Below are 18,049 nucleotides of genomic sequence, written 5' to 3'. Positions count from 1 at the left end.
TGGTCTCCCCGAGATCAGTGATTGTTTTGTCTTGCTTCTATTTTAATCAACTCCATGCCCACGTGGACGTAGAAAAATAATGTTTCTTCCTCACATTAGCTATGTTGGAGAAAGCCTTTTCTGACGTCATGCCCATCTAACCAGAAAGGGCGGCCCTTCTAGTCACATGGGCATGATGTCAGAAAAGGTCCTTTTAGCCACTGGGATTTAGAGGTTACCATTGCAGATGTAGACACGTGGACTCAGAAGCAACAGCAATGCCGGTGAGTATCCAGCAGTGTATGTGCAATGACCAGACTCAGGAGGTCATCGGAGTATCTAATGAACTCAGATGACCTCCTGATGACACCGCCGTGACACCAGCGCTTCCGGGTGTCATGAAGTTGTTGTCAGGGGGTCAACCGAGCTAAAGGGATAGAGGCTGAAATAAAGGTTCGGGTTCGGTTCGATAAAGGCTTGTGAGCTGAGCCGCAGGGAGAGTCGCTCATGTCTAATCTTCAGGCATTTGTATAATTGTGCAGTGGTTATTATTTGCCTTCTTTGAATACTGTTTCATGTTCCTTTACTTTTTTTAAAGAAATTGTTTAAAAAAATGTTTAGAATATATGTTTTTTCATGTAATGTATCTCAATGATTTTATGTTATTCCATCATTACTCACATAGCATCTCCCCTCTTATGGGCATCTTTTAAACCTGCAGCCCTGACATATGCTGTCAGCATCCCTCTGTCAGCAAAGGATACCACACAGCAGCGCTCTTGAGCATTTGTCTTTCTCTGGCAATCCGGTATACCTTTCCAGCCACTATTTTTGTTTGCATGTCTGATGCTGTGAATGGTCCATCACTTCTTATTTAAGAGCTATTTTTTCTACACATCTCTGTGTGTGTCTGCTGTCCTGCTCACTTGCATGTTTGTACAGTACACTGATTTTATCAGGCCTTTATATTCATAGTGTGTTGGGATATCTATGATTCCCTTTTTGGCTTATTCAATTTCCTTTTTCATATATCTACCTTACCTTCACTATAATTCTACCACTGCTTTGTTTACCTAGCATTCTCATTTATAGGACTTCTAAACTTGCTGAGTTACATCCATTATGTCTCCATCATCTATTTCTTTACTACCTTTTATCTTTCCTCTATTGAGGCTTGTGTCCAAGGTCTAACTCATTTCCTCATGGTTACATTCATTATCCATATGCCTATATCTTGGCCGAGAGAATTATATCATGTCTGGTTTTCTTTATGGACATCTTGCTGAATCTTCATTTACATATTCTCATGATATTTTTCTTGTTTATATATTTAGTATTTTGTGCTTCTTTTTCTGTATTGAAAAATTGCTTTGCATTTGATTGATTTATATGTAGATATAATTTCTTGCACTGATGAAGGTTCGGTGTGGACCAAAACATATACATTTTGGATTGCAAGCACTTTAATAAATACATGTCTGCTATATTCTACTGTTTGAGTTCCAAGATTTGATTGAAGTTTATAACCCTGAGTGTTGTGCATCTGGTCCTCAAATAACCTATTTCAAATCCTCAATGTATACCTTAACCCCACCTGTTCCTCAATCACACATTCTGTGCAGTCATATCGTACATAAACAACTTACAATAATCCTGGACAACCTGCTACAGATGTGGCTAGATTGTAACACCCCTCATCTACTCTCATCAGCCCCACTCTCATGCCAGCATACTTCCGTCAAAAAAACCCCTCAAGTGCATCAAGTATATAATATATATATAATTTCTATACAGTGCATAACCATCTAAAAATTGGTAAATGAACAGTAAAACATACATACAATAACACAATACAGTTAAATTGCTTAAAACTTACATTATTAAAGAGCAAATTATGTTTCCTGTTTGGTGTCAGCACTGGACTCTTCTGTTTGCTCTTTCTGTGGTACCTGTGCAACTATGGTAGCCCAACATGTTCCTCTAAAGCGCCACCTGAGCATACCTCTCAAGCATCCTGGATTCAGAGGGACTTTCCAGATTTGAGGGCTCTCTTCTGCAGTCCCGCTGTTCACTGCTCTTGTCCTGGCTCCTCCTCTCCGTTCAGTGAATAAATAATGAAAAGAAGAGCAGTGCATAAATCAAATTTTCATCTGCTCTGGTTTCCCGGTTGGGACTGAAACTCAATAGTTTATGAGCTCTATTGTCTATATGCAGCAGCTCTACCATTGAGCCACTGCCTGTACTGAGAAACATGGCAGGATTTAGTAATCTTGACCTGTATTGCAGAGAGAGAAGCCAGAAACAGATTATTCAGCTAAACAGAGATATAGATAGATATATATACTGCATCTCTATGTAGGTGAATTGAAATACTATGTCCCAAGAATGACACAAGTATTTTAGGAGTGATACCTTTATAGGCTAAACAGAAAAATTATATTAGCAAGCTTTCAGAGCATCAAGGCTCCTTCTTCAGGCTGAATTACAAAGAAAGAGCCTTGATGTTCTGAAAGCTTGCTAATCTAATTTTTCTGGTTAGCCTATAAAAGGTATCACTCCTAAAATACTTTTGTCAGGCTGAGAGTGCGAGGTACTGAAGTAAAGGGAGGCGACTGAAGATAAGTGTGGCATAGTTTTAACACAATCTCATAGTGGTGATAACTGTAACTGTTTAATTTCATTAGGGATTTGTTGTCTGTGTTTGTCTGGGGTACTGTGAAAAAGCAAAAAAAAAAGTGTGTCTAGTGATTTAGTCAGTAGTATTAGCCACACCTGTTTCTAGAAGCTTCTAGCAGCTTTTAGTAGTCCTTGTATAACTATATAAACCAGCCAGAGCAAGCGAGGTGCTGAGAGTGCGAGGTACTGAAGTAAAGGGAGGCGACTGAAGATAAGTGTGGCATAGTTTTAACACAATCTCATAGTGGTGATAACTGTAACTGTTTAATTTCATTAGGGATTTGTTGTCTGTGTTTGTCTGGGGTACTGTGAAAAAGCAAAAAAAAAAAAAAAAAAAAAAAAGTGTGTCTAGTGATTTAGTCAGTAGTATTAGCCACACCTGTTTCTAGGAGCTTCTAGCAGCTTCTAGTAGTCCTTGTAGAACTATATAAATCAGCCAGAGCAAGCGAGGTGCTGATAGTGCGAGGTACTGAAGTAAAGGGAGGCGACTGAAGAAAAGTGTGGCATAGTTTTAACACAATCTCATAGTGGTGATAACTGTAGCTGTTTAAGAAGAGAAGAGTCGCCGTAAGCTGATCGATTGCTGGGACTTGCCGGGTCTCGCTGTTTGAGGACATCGCAAAACCGACTTTCGCCTGTCATACGCTACATCAGCATTATGGAAGAGAAGAAAATCCACATGGTCACCTGCAACACATGCTACATGTTTACGGATCTGCCGCACAAAAAATCCAACTTCACCTGTCAAAAGTGCAAACTTGTTGCCCTCTTAGAGGAAAAGGTGCAGGGACTGGAAGAAAGAATAGCAACTTTGAAGCTAATTAAAGAACATGAGGACTTCTTGGACGAGGCAGAAGCAACAATTCAGGATATGGAAAGTGAGAAAAGCTTCAGAACACATACAGAGGCTGAAAAGTGGACACATGTGACCAAAAGAAGCCAGCGGATCAAGTGGTCGGCACCACCCACACAGCTTAGCAACCAATATGAAGCCCTCATGCTGGAGAACGAAAATGGCACAGCTCAGGATGATACCGTCTCTACAGGAGAAGACACAGTATCATCAAAAGAAGTTACTTTGTCAACAAAAGCAGAAACAAAAGACACTCAAAAACACTCAGGAGCAAAATGCAGTGCATCCAGAAAGAAAAGAAGAGTGGTAGTTATGGGCGACTCACTACTAAGAGGCACGGAGGCAACTATCTGCAGGCCGGACATAACCGCACGAGAAGTATGCTGCCTACCGGGAGCAAAAATCAAGGATGTGGCCAACAGAATACCAACTATCCTCGGATCCAAGGACGAATACCCGTTCCTATTGATACATGTAGGAACAAACGACACGGCAAGAAATGATCTACCAACTATTTGTGAAGACTTTGAAATTCTGGGGAAGAAAATTAAGGAACGGAACGTACAGGTTGTTTTCTCATCAATCCTCCCAGTCGATGGCCATGGTGTCAGAAGATGGAATAGGATACTAGATTTGAACAACTGGCTACGACGGTGGTGCAGGCAGCAAGGATTTGGATTCTTGGACCATGGAGTGAATTACCTCTACGATGGACTTCTCGCAAGAGACGGGATACACCTCACAAAACCTGGGAAACACACGTTCGCCAGAAGGCTTGCCACACTCATCAGGAGGGCTTTAAACTAGAAGAAGAGGGGATGGGAGAAAAAACAGCAGACAAGAACATGCAACAGAAGGACAAACTAATCAAGGATACTAGATGCCGTAAAGAGGACCCAAGACAGGGTAATCAGAAGGAAGCTAAGAAAAGGGGAGCAAAACTTCTTTCCTGCATGCTGACCAATGCAAGAAGCCTGACCAATAAGATGGAGGAACTGGAGCTGGTAATGTATGAGGAGAAATACGACATAGTAGGAATAACTGAGACATGGTTAGATGATAGTTATGACTGGGCGGCTAACCTGCAAGGATATGAATTGTTTAGGAGGGATCGTAAAAAAAGGAAAGGGGGTGGAGTCTGTCTATATATAAAGTCCAGTTTAAAGCCCAGACTAAGAGAAGATATTCAAGAGGGAAATGAAGAGGTGGAGTCTCTATGGGTGGAGATACAAGAAGGGAAAACTAATAAAATCCTCATAGGGGTTTGTTATAAGCCACCAAATATAACAGAAACCACTGAAAATGTATTATTGAAACAAATAGACAAAGCAGCAAATCACAATGAGGTGATTATTATGGGGGACTTCAATTACCCCGATATAGACTGGGAAACTGAAACCTGCGTATCTCAGAAAGGAAACCGGTTTCTGTCAGTAACTAAGGATAATTATCTGTCCCAACTTGTGCCGGGCCCAACTAGAGGGGCAGCCCTTCTGGACTTAATTTTAAGCAACAGGCCAGATAGAATAACAGACGTACGAGTGGATGGGCACCTAGAGAATAGTGACCACAATATAATACAATTTCACTTGTCCTTTAGTAAGGTGCCTTGGAGGGGGGTTACAAAAACGCTGAATTTCAGGAAAGCAAAGTTTGATCAGCTTAGAGAAGACCTTCGCCAAATTGATTGGGACAATGTCCTCAAAAATGGGAGCACAGAAAATAAGTGGGAAATTTTTAAATCGGTATTAAACACCCACTGCGAGCTAGCCATACCATACAAAAATAAAAGGGCTAGGAACAGGAGAAAACCAATGTGGCTAAATAAGGATGTAAAAGGGGCAATGAATAATAAGAAAAAGGCATTTAAAAAGCTAAAACAAGAAGGCAGCGAGGAAGCATTAAAAATATATAGAGAAAAAAATAAAATGTGTAAAAAACAAATATATTTAGCAAAAGTAGAAACTGAGAGACTCATTGCTAAGGAAAGCAAAGCAAATCCCAAACTATTCTTTAATTATATAAACAGAAAAAAGATTAAAATTGATGGTGTTGGCCCTTTAAAGAATAATGAGGGTAAAATCATAGAAAGCGATGTGGGAAAAGCAAATGTTTTAAATACTTTTTTCTCAACTGTGTTCACACAGGAAAAGCATATGCCAGGGGAAATGCAGAGTGATCATGTAAATGCCCCATTAAGTATGACCTGCCTAACCCAGGAAGAAGTGCAGAACCGACTTAGTAACATTAAAATTGACAAATCACCAGGCCCTGATGGCATTCACCCTCGGGTATTAAGGGAGTTAAGTAATGTGATAGACAGGCCTCTATTCCTTTTATTTAAAGACTCTATAGAAACTGGGTCTGTTCCACTGGATTGGCGGCTAGCAAATGTGGTACCAATATTCAAAAAAGGATGCAAAAGGGAACCTGGAAACTATAGGCCGGTAAGCTTAACATCTGTTGTGGGTAAAATGTTTGAAGGGTTTTTAAGGGATACTATTATGGAATGTTTCAATGTTAATAACTGTTTAACTCCCTATCAACATGGATTTATGAAGGATCGCTCCTGTCAAACTAACCTGATCAGCTTCTATGAGGATGTAAGCTCTCACATGGACCGAGGAGAATCATTGGATGTCATTTATCTCGACTTCGGTAAAGCATTTGACACTGTCCCACATAAAAGACTGCTAAGTAAAATGAGAAAGCTTGGGCTCGGGGAAAATGTGTGTAGATGGGTAGGTAGCTGGCTTAGTGGTAGAAAACAAAGAGTGGTTATTAATGGTGCATACTCAGATTGGGCCAGGGTTACTAGTGGGGTGCCACAGGGGTCTGTATTGGGCCCCCTACTATTTAATATATTTATTAATGATCTGGTGGATGGTTTACAGAGTAAAATATCAGTATTTGCAGATGATACAAAACTATGTAAGGTAGTTAACACAAAGGAGGACAGTTTGCAACTACAGATGGATTTGAGTAAATTGGAGAATTGGGCTGAAAAATGGCAAATGAGGTTTAACACAGATAAGTGTAAGGTTATGCACATGGGAAGGAGAAACAGATGCTACGATTACTTACTAAATGGGAAACTGATGGGGAAATCAGACATGGAAAAAGACTTAGGCATCTTAGTGAATAAGAATCTAAATTGGAGTGCCCAGTGTCAGGCAGCAGCCACCAAAGCAAATAGGGTGATGGGATGCATTAGAAGAGGTCTGGGGGCACGAGATGAAAACATCATTCTCTCTCTGTACAAATCACTAGTCAGACCACACTTGGAGTATTGTGTGCAATTTTGGGCGCCGGTGCTGAAGAAAGACATTACTGAACATGAAAGGGTTCAGAGGCGGGCTACTAAAATAATAAATGGAATGGGTGCATTACAATACACGGAAAGGTTATCAAAATTAGGTCTATTTACTCTAGAAAAGAGAAGACTTAGGGGAGACCTAATAAATATGTACAAATATATCAGAGGGCCATATAGAGATCTCTCCCATGATCTGTTTGTACCAAGGACTATGACAAGAACAAGGGGGCATTCTTTTCGATTGGAGGAAAGAAAATTCCTACATCAGCATAGAAGAGGGTTCTTCACGGTAAGAGCAGTGAGGCTCTGGAACTCTCTTCCTGAGGAAGTGGTGATGGCCAACTCACTGAATGAATTTAAGAGAGGAATGGATGCATTTCTTGTTAGCAAAAGTATAGAAGGTTATATATAGCATAATCTTACAGGTAGATAGAAGAGCGAGCTAGATTATTAGAGGAATGGGGGGGGGGCTGCAATACCAAGACAGGTTATTAAACTTGGGGTTAGTTAGTTAGGAAAAACAAAGGCTTAGGGGGATCTAATCACAATGTATAAATATATGAGGGGACAGTACAGAGACCTTTCCAAAGATCTCTTTACACCTAGGCCTGCGACTGGAACACGGGGGCATCCGCTACGTCTTGAGGAAAGAATGTTTAATCATAATCACAGATGAGGATTCTTTACTGTACGAGCAGTGAGACTATGGAGCTCTCTGCCGTATGATGTTGTAATGAGGGATTCACTAGTAAAATTTAAGCAGAGCCTGAACGCATTTCTTGAAAAATATAATATTGCCAGTTATGTATATTAGATTTTATGACAGGGTGTTGATCCAGGGAACTAGTCTGATTGCCGTATGTGGAGTCAGGAAGGAATTTTTTTCCCCATTGGCGCTTATTTGACACATTGGGGTTTTTTTGCCTTCCTCTGGATCAACATGTTAGGCTACGGGTTGAACTAGATAGACTTAGAGTCTCCCTTCAACCTTAAAAACTATGAAACTATGAAACTATGAATTCTTGGGACATAGTATTTACATTTTTTTCCGGCTAACATGGTGCCACAATATTACCTTGTATTGTACTATGTAGGTGAAGAGAGAAGTCAGATTTTTTTGTTCCAATAAAACTACTATAAATAAAGAGAAAAAAATATATAATTTTACATCCCTCACTGCCAAATGGGTGTGACCTGGGGTGGGGCTAGAGGCGTGGTTTAAATTTGCATGGTGTTTGCTGTTGCATGTGCCATCTGGTAAGTCCACTCCATTGCATCAATACCATTGATTTGTGCTGCTTATGCTTAAAAAAGTGGTGCAAATCTAACACTGATTTAATCCTAAATATCAATTTAATGTAATAATTTACCTCCTCTTCTAATATATTACATTTAAAATTCCCTAAGATACAATGTCTACGCGAACTGCTTTTCTTTTTCCCTTTACCAACTTTCTGATTGATCACATTTAATTAAAGAATTTAAGTGCTATCTGGGATACTTAAAAAAGCCATCATCATGGGGCAAAGACTCTGGTCACTTCTACAGCCTTTGGCTCCACCTAGAAACAAAGTGTCATCAGAGACGTTCATTTCAGGGGTTGGGCTAGTCCCTGATCTACTGAGTTGGTTGTAAATTTTGACAAATGCTTAGTAAGATCTGGTCACTGTGGAATATGCTTTGTAATGCACAGTGACAGTGCACTCCCTTACCAGATATAATGATAAGTGATGACCCAGCAATAGAGAACACTGTCAGTGAGCAGTGTAATGAGATAACCTGGAGTGCAAGGAAAGCATAAATCAGGCCCACTCCAGGAACCGACAACACTTGTGTCTTGCCACAAATGTACTCCAGTCTGTGCTGGAATAAGATTTGTGGTATAGCAAAAAACACTGTTCACTATGAATTTGACAAGCTGTGGTCACCACACCTCGATCCCATTCCAACTATACACTCTTTGGCAAAGCTGGGGGAAAATGGTGTGAAAAGTCACAAGATTTTAGTGCAGGTTTGAGTTGACCAAAATTTAGCGACCTCCCAAGGTTCCATTTAGTTCTTGGTCTAAATTCACCTGTGTTCGCAGAGCAGTTAGACGAACGTTTAGATGAACATAGTCAAAACCACACTGAATTCAATGGAAGGCAAAAACAAAGGCATAGAAAAAACTTTTAGGAGGGCCCAAAAGCTGCCAAAACAGCTCAAACCGTTTTACAGTGGAGCCACACCGTTGTGACACAGCCATTAGCTTCCTAGACTCTCAACATACTAAATATTAAGGGGGATGAGTGACAGGTGTAGACCTGGTGCCCTGAGACCTCTGCCACTATAGACAATAAAGAACTTGGAGACCCAACTTGGAGTTTCCACATTTACAAAAATTAGGAGTAGACACCAGTAAAAGTGAAATCAATTGCCTCAGAGTACAAATAGTATAAAGGTTCAGCATGGATGCATGGGACAGAGTCTGGAACACCAACCACAGACAACAGAGAAAGGATTAATATCTTCTTCTTCTTCATCTCCTGACTGTTGCATACCCATCACCTCTTCCTCCTCATCCTCCTACATTTATTCCTTGCTAATTGCACCTTCACTAACAATTTGTATGGTACCACGAGCCTCCCTTAATTGCTGTTCTCTACACTCCCATGCTACCTGCCTGTGTGATGACAGTCTGGACGTTAAAGATGTTGGTCTCCCTTCTGCATCCTCCTCTGCTTCCTTCTCTTCCTCTGGGACTACCACCTTCTCCCGCAGAATATTCAAAATCTGCTCCATGTAGGTGACCGGAATAGTGATGTTAATGAGAATATTTTCAGCACTAACCAACATAGTAGCCATTTTGAAACTCTGGAGAAGAGTGAGGAGGTTTTTCATGCGTACCTAAGCATGATTTGCCCCATGTCTGAGCTGCATTAGCCAAGGCTATGCATCATTACATATTGTACCAGGGCTCATTGCTGCTGCCACAGTCCCTGCAACATGTGTAAAGAAGAATTCCACATTGTCGGCACATTGCATACGAAGAGAAAATTAGTAACCAAGGTGGGGGGCTCCCAACTATGGCTATCAAAGTTTAAGTTTTAATCACAGTTCTTCTATATTCTATTCCCTCCCCACATTGCATATCAACTGGTTAACTGGTAGGCCGAAAGCATTTCAAGTTGATTAGCCAGGGGGTGCGAATGGCAGAAGTGAGCACACAGTGAACGTGCCTTCTACAGCAGCACATCCAAGCCAGGATACTGACCTAGAAAATGCTGTACAACCAGGTTGAGGAGAAGAGCCATGCAGGGCCCGTGTGTGAGGTTGCCCAGGTATAAAACCGCTACCAGGTTCAAACCGTTATCGCACATGGCCTTCCCTGGCTCCAGGTTCAGTGGAGACAGCCATTGCTGAAACTCTGCCTGTATAGCTGTCCACAACTCTTCAGCTGTGTGACTGCATTGTCCAATGTATTTTAATTTCAACACTGCCTGACTGCGCTGAGCCCTGGCTATGCTGTATGGAGATAGGGGAAATTCTCTCTGCACTATTGGAATGCTTGTTACATTAAGGGAGAGGTTTAGGGCACAGGTGGAGGCCCTACAGGAGGTGGAGGAGGCAGAAGTAGTTGAGAAAGTCGTAGATACAGAGGTTTGTCCCACAAGCCTTGGGGATTTCAATAATTGTGGAGCAGCCCCTTCCAAGCCTGCCCCCACAGACATCAGAGTCTCTCAGTGCCCAATCAGTGAGATCTAGCACTGCTGACCATGCTTGCTCATCCAGGTGTCAGTGGGGAAATGCACCCTGTCTGACACAAACTTTTTCAAGGAATGGGTAATGTTGTTTGCAATATGCTGGTTTAGCACAGACTCAGCATTATTAGAGAAGTAATGGCAACCTTGTAACTGATACTTGGGGACTGCAACAGCTATCAGCTTTCAGAAACTGTCTGTATCTACCAGGCAGAAAGGCACCATTTAAGTGCACAATAGTTTAGATATGTTGAAGTTCAAGCTTTTAGCTTTAGCATGTGTAGGAGGAAATAATCTTTCACGTGACCATAACTGCAGTACCGAGGGCTGGCTGCTGTGGTGAGAGAAGGTGTAGTAGGGTGTACACAACAAACTGGTGGACTGTGAGAGAGGTGTAGGCAGAGATGTTGTGGTGGATTGAGAAAGATGTGGAGTGCTCAGTATCTAAGGCCGGCTTTGCACATTACGACATCACATGCCGATGCTGCGATGTCGAGTGCGATAGTCCCCGCCCCGTCGTACGTGTCATATCTTGTGATAGCTGCCGTAGCGAACATTATCGCTATGGCAGCTTCACATGCACTCACCTGCCCTGCAACGTCGCTCTGGCCGGTGAACCGCCTCCGTCCTAAGGTGGGCGGGTCGTGCGGCGTCACAGCGACGTCACACGGCAGGCGGCCAATAGCAATGGAGGGGCGGAGATGAGCAGGATGTAAAAATCCCGCCCACCTCCTTCCTTCTCATAGCAGCCGGGACGCAGGTAGATGTACCTCGCTCCTGCGGCTTTACACACAGCGATGTGTGCTGCCACAGGAACGAGGAACAACATCGTACCTGTCGCTGCACCGGCATTATGGAAACGTCGGAGACTACACCGATGATACGATAACGATGCTTTTGTGCTCGTTCATCGTATCAAAAAGATTTTACACACTACAACATCGCAAGTGACGCCGGATGTGCGTCACTTTCGATTTGACACCACCGACATCGCACCTGCGATGTCGCAGTGTGCAAAGCCGGCCTAAGATCAATCAAAACACACCAAGCATGTTCACTTCCATTACAGCTGATGCGCTCTCACTCACCATGACTGTAGCAGGAAAACAAGTGGAGGTTGTGCGGCCGGAGACCTTTGTGAGAACACTTGCCATGGTGATGGAGGAGGAAGAAGCAGCAGACGTGGTTGATGTGGCAGTCAGTGGTTGGCGAGGCTCGCTAGGCCACGTATTAGCAGAGTAACATTCCCAGAATAAGGCATATGAGTTGCTTATGTGCCAGTTCATGCATGCAGTAGTCAAATTATTGGAATTTCTACTGAGTAATATTTTACAAAGTTGGCAGATAACGCAAGTTGGGTCATCCTTTGTGGTCTTAAAAAGGCCCACACTAGGCAACTCTTGCCACCCATGTGAACTGGAGACCTGCAAACACTGCTGGCCACAGCCAGATTTGTGGATGAGGATGCGTTGCTTGTCGTGGTTGCATCATTACGTGTTTGTGCGGGAAGCGGCAACATAACCTCCTCCTCAAACACCTCCTCTGCTTACCTATTCAGCTGCATCTCTCTGAGTTTACACAAAGTAGGATCTGCAAACCTCATTGTCATCTTCTCGGTTGTCCCATTTTTCACCCAGACCTTGGATGCACATGGAATTGAATGTGTGAAAAATTCTGCTGACTCACCCATCTGTGGTTCCCCACAGTCAGTTGTCCGTTTGGAGAGTTGTGACGAGGGGGGAAGCAAGGGTAATTTGGGACTGTACTATAAGGTAATTATAGGACTGTACTGTGTGATGTTGAGGTGGAGGAAGAGGAGGAGAGGCCACTTGATGCAGCGCTTGCCATCCACTGTAGCACGTGCTCTTTCTGGCCCTCATCTACAATTCATACCACTGTGCAGATGTCAACGAAAGGAAATTGAGTAGCCTGTCCAGTAACAGAAGTTGTCAGTTGTCTTTGGATAGGATGGACCAGTATTTGTTCAGAACAGCTTTCAGTAACATTAGCACCTACCCCACGTACACCTCAAACACCATGCCTACTCCCTCTTTCACCAGAACTATGCCATATCCCACTCATGTATGATGTACCCTTTCCCTCTTTTAATCAGCTTTTTCACAATCCTAGGCCCACACCTGTCAGTCGCCTGTCACTAAATTAGCAATAACTATTTGGATGATGAAATGGCAATTTTTGCCTGTACCACAAATTTTTCAATCTCTATTTAGATGATGAAATGGCAATTTTTGCCTGTAACCCAGATTTTTAAATCTCTATTTAGATGATGAAATGGCAATTTTGTCTGGACCACAGATTTTGCAATCTTTTTTTCAGATGTCCCCAACCTTTCTGACCTTGACAGTCACATTTAGGTCTGAAAGAGTGTCATGAGCCACATTCAGCTATATAATCACAGTCAAAGCTTTACCACAGAAATCACACCAAGTCAGTATACCAAGATTTAAGGGTTCTTACCTTACCCCCATTCATCTGCTCTTTTATGTGGGCTAGTCACCATCTGGAGATCTGCTCTTATTGGCTGTTTGCTAGACTTAATGCCTGCTCTACTTAATGATGAAACGGCAATTTCAGCCTGCACCACAGATTTTGTAATCTTTATTTATATGATGAAATGGAAATTTGGGGCTGGCCCACATAATTTCCAATCACTGATGAAATGCTGCTTTGTGGCACACAACTTTCCCTACACTGCATGTCCATGCACTTCCTTATTCTACACTAATACTCTCCTATCCATCTGAACTTGCTAAAATTAAACCCCTTAGCTAAGCTAACTATCTGTCTAGCAACAAGCACGTGTCTGCTTTTTATATGCTGAGAGACATGTGACTTAGGCAGCCAATGACACAAGCCATATGTCTGAACATCGTGGATGTTTTCTGTGCCCTGAATGGCTTCCGTAGCATCGACACATAAAGTTAAAATAAAAAAGTCAGTCTGCCACTCCTCTGACCTCGCCTCACTCCCTCCCCTCATCAAGCACCCCCCCCACCCCCTGCTCATCATACAGCACCAATATCCTAGCCAAAGTATTAGTGCAAACATGAACAGTTGTCAAACAAAGCCAAACGTTGCAGATTTTGAAAAATGTGCTTGGTCCTCTGAACACAAATCCGAATGCGCAAGGCTGGTGCCAAATTTGCAATTGTTGAACCTTTTTCAAATATATTCGTCCATCCCTATTTTTAAAGCTTTTACTGAATCACGCACTATATGTACTGAGGTTTCATTTACTACAAGCATTGCTTCTATAAGGGAATTTCTATATATGTATGGAATTCAGTAAAGACTATTTATCACGTACCAAGATGTTGCCTCAGGTAAATAGATTTCATAATTTCATCAAATTGATGGTTACTTTATTGGGCACTAAATACAAAAGCACTAAAGCCGCTTTAAACATATTCATCCAGATATAATTCGGCTAATAGCCTGGCATAGGAACCGGACAGGAGGCTTTTTTATGACACATGTACAGAAGCTGTGACATTTCAATAAATGTCACGTTGATAGAAGGACGATTAAAAAATATATTTTCCTTCCTCATTTTTTGCTGTGCTCTGGTTTTAATATATTACACGTATTATGCCGTGTACAGGATTATTTAATCTTCCAATATTGTCAATGTTGTATTTAGCATGGATGAGTTCAGTAAAACCATTGTGAAATGTATATTTAGTGTTTGCAGAATAATGGGGGGCAGCATGATTGCTTCTTCATGTAGCACAAAGTAACTAACATTCCTCCTGACATTCTGTTGAGCCTTGGTTCTGCTGAGAAATGTCAGTGATTCTGTGAATATCACCCCGATCACACTCTGTGTTCCCAGATAATATATCACATAGACTTGCTGTGACAAAAATGATTCCTCTCCAGATATTTCAAGGAGGAGGAGAGAGGCAAGTTATTCAGGGCAAGGATATAAAGTGATGATTGAAGATAACCCCAGCGTGACCATTTCCTCACCTGGATAAAGGTCCCTCAGCTTCATGTATTGTTAAACCTGAACTGCCATTTAACCCCTAATTCTATACTGTGCTCCTCTCAACCAAAGGAAAGTCTCAAATTTATAACTAACCTCTTACTGTGCTTGTGGCACCATTGAGATCTGGAAGATTTTGTCATCTCAAGCCAACTATATTAATCAAGAGTTCATTGTGCACTTTTTAGATTTCAGGTCACTATTTTACAATTTTAAAAATACTTTTGTTTCCCTTAATGGAAAGTTAAGTCAGGAAAAAAATATTAAATGGTAAAAATAATTAGCATATTTCTGTAAAAGGTTTCAGAATCCATATAAATATTTACAGATTAAAAAAATGTCTACAGCATTGTTATTAACTGCAAATACAAGTATTTTCTGAGACAGGTCCTGTTTATATAGCATGTATATATTTAGTGGCACGATATGTTAGTAGAATAATAAAAAACTCACATCTTTTATGCTTTTTAATGTGAGAATATACAGTATATATATATATATATATATATGCTTTTCTATAACCAAACTTTCTTTTTTATATGAGTAAGAAGGAAGAGTCTGTTTTCTGATAACTGCTGGTCTCAGGAAAGCAAGTATGTGTATATCAAGGTCAGCAGTTGAAGACTATTACAAAGGAACGGAATGCAGATATGATAACAAAAACTGGCACAAGTCCAAATGTATGGCCTAAGCTGCTACGTGCCAAAAACTCTGCAAGGTATGGAGTTGGAACATAGGAGGGGCTGGAAGGGAAATGTTAAAAAATAGATAAACGTCACAGTCTTTCTGCATATGCTTTAATATAACCAATGGCATACTTAGGAATTTTACTAAGAGATTAACCCATTACTGTTTTCTATAAAAGGCTTGTAAAAATAAAGCATGTCTCTCTCGTGCACCTTCACTGAGATGGAATTCGTATTATCTAATCTGTGTGGTCTGGATTTCTTCATCAGCACTCACTGACTATTAATCAGAGATTTCAGCAGACATTTGCTGTTAAGAAGTGGATTTCCGAAACTATGGAATTTCTCCCTGACATCGTCACATAATCATCGCCATACTGGCGTTATGTAGACCTAAAAGATTCTTCCACTATTTTCATATAGTTGAGCGCTATCTGTAGAATATGTCTTCAACATTGGATCTGTTGTGGTCTGACACTCAACACCCCCATCTATTAGCTGTTTACATGAAGTAAGCCGTTGTTTTGGTGAATAGCACAGTGAACTCAACTGTTTAGTGGAAAGTGCAAGATCTGCACATCTGTTTCAGCATTACTGGTGCTGAGAATAGCTGATCAATGGGGGTGTCGGGGGTTGGACCCTCATCAATCAATATCAAAGTAGTGTAACTACCATTTAATGTCACTATTACAAAGCAATAACAAGAAAATTTATGATTAAACAGTCACTATTGTCAAAAGGGTTTAATATAAACTTTCACTTATCACACCTATAATTTCATAGAAAATCATTTAAAGGGAATCTGTCAGTGAGATCACCCCTCCTCCAAACCACAGGCGTTTGAAATGTATATCCATCAACACCTTTATATCTTCTATCTGTTTATGGATAAAAGTACCATTTTTCCTATTTAAAAAAAGGCAATAAATGCTCTGGGTGTGGCAGAGCACTTCCGAAGCTTCTGCCTCTGCTCCTATGGTTGTTTTCCCTCCGAGCTCTAGTCCTTTTAGCTTGATTGATAGCTCACTGATTGATTTCCTACCTGGTTCTGCCATCACACAGACATTAAAAGAAGAATCATAATAAAGACGCTAGTGCTGGGTGTGGAAATAACCAGTGGCTACTGGAATGCTAAATTCGCGCAGAAGCAAATTAGAAAAAAAAAACACATTTGGGCAAATATGGTTATTGAATAATTTGAGTAATATTCAATTCCACTCAAATGTATTCACTCATCTCTACATCCTACATTTAATACAGATGAACTAACCCATAACTTACCAAATATGTACAGAATCAGACAGAATAAAGCACAAGAATACGTAATGAGAACCACTAACTACAGAAATACATTACCATAACCTCCAACAGTACAGAAATACAGCATCACTACCACAAACACTACAAAAATACATCACCAGAACCACAGTCACTACTGAAATAAATCACTAGAATCCCCATCAGTATACATATACATCACTAGAACAGAAATTCATCACTAGAACTACCATTAGAATCAGTACATGAATTTATCAACAGAACTACAAACAGTACATAAATACAGAACCAAGCTTAGTATAGCAAATAACTATAATGTCAGGTCAGAAATTCGAAACAGATTAAAACCACCATCAGTAAAGGATCGCATCACCAAAACCTACCAACAGTACAGAAATACAGCTTTACAACCATTAATACAAGAATTCATCAATAGAATCACTATCAATACATGAATACTGCATCAGAACACCATCGGTATATGAATATATTTCCAGAACCATCATTTGTACATGAATACAGCACCAAGCCTAGTACAATGATCAATTGTAAATCCTAAGTCATATGACAAGGCTTGTTAAAGGATCAATATTGACTTTTAGGATTGCTATTTCCATTAGATGGCACTAGAGTTTAAGTTTACTTCCTCTCTGAAGAGGCAATTTGCATATATACAATTTTATTTCATGAACCTACAATTCCCAGTGTGCCCTTACCAATGTTAAAGAGATACTGGAAATGTTGTTACCAACCATTATCAGACTACAGATCATACATGTACAACAGTACTGCTAAAATGCAGGTATTATCAGAAATATTAATTGACATCCAGTTACCTTATAGGTAACATCTTCTCTCATTGCAGATAAAGATAGTAGTTAGAGTTGAGCGATGTTCGAGTCGAAGGGTTCGCCAATTTCATGTTCGAGTGATTTTGGGCGGTGTTCGAGTCGTTCGACGAACTCGAATGATTTGCTTAAAGTTCGGCAGTTCAAGTTACGTTCGAGAACGGTTCAATCACCAAACAGCATAGCTAGTTACTAGCTGGCTTTTCACTGTAATAGTGTGAGTCACTGTGAATCATGATATTATCAAAATTCAGCGTATAGTGTGCGTGGGGGACAGGGTTTAGCTCAGTGCTGATGCTGAGTGCTGAAAGAATGGTGGTCGCCATTTTTTTTTTTTTCTAACTGCGCGTACAGTGGGGCAGGCCAGGCTGTCAGCAAATCACAGTCACACACACAGCAAAGTGGATTTTTGCCAGAAAAGCAAGGGCATGTGTCATAGGCTGTGCATGTCACATGTCCTTGCCTTATAAGACCCAGCCATTTTCCCCGTCGCCGCCATTATCTGCCTGCTGCGGGTCGGTAACAGTCACCGCTCCCGCTGCTGCTGTGTGCGCAATAGACATACAGTGCAATCTATAGATCGCTTTAGGGATTAGGGACTACTTGTAATTTCAGCCCTTTTCAGGGCTGCATTACAGCCGTTCATAGCCATTGTTGCTAGGCAGGT

Source organism: Anomaloglossus baeobatrachus, chromosome 5 (assembly GCF_048569485.1).
Source record: "Anomaloglossus baeobatrachus isolate aAnoBae1 chromosome 5, aAnoBae1.hap1, whole genome shotgun sequence".
Taxonomy (NCBI): domain Eukaryota; kingdom Metazoa; phylum Chordata; class Amphibia; order Anura; family Aromobatidae; genus Anomaloglossus; species Anomaloglossus baeobatrachus.
The sequence above is the reverse complement of the archived record's forward strand: the minus strand, read 5'-3'. Positions refer to the sequence as shown.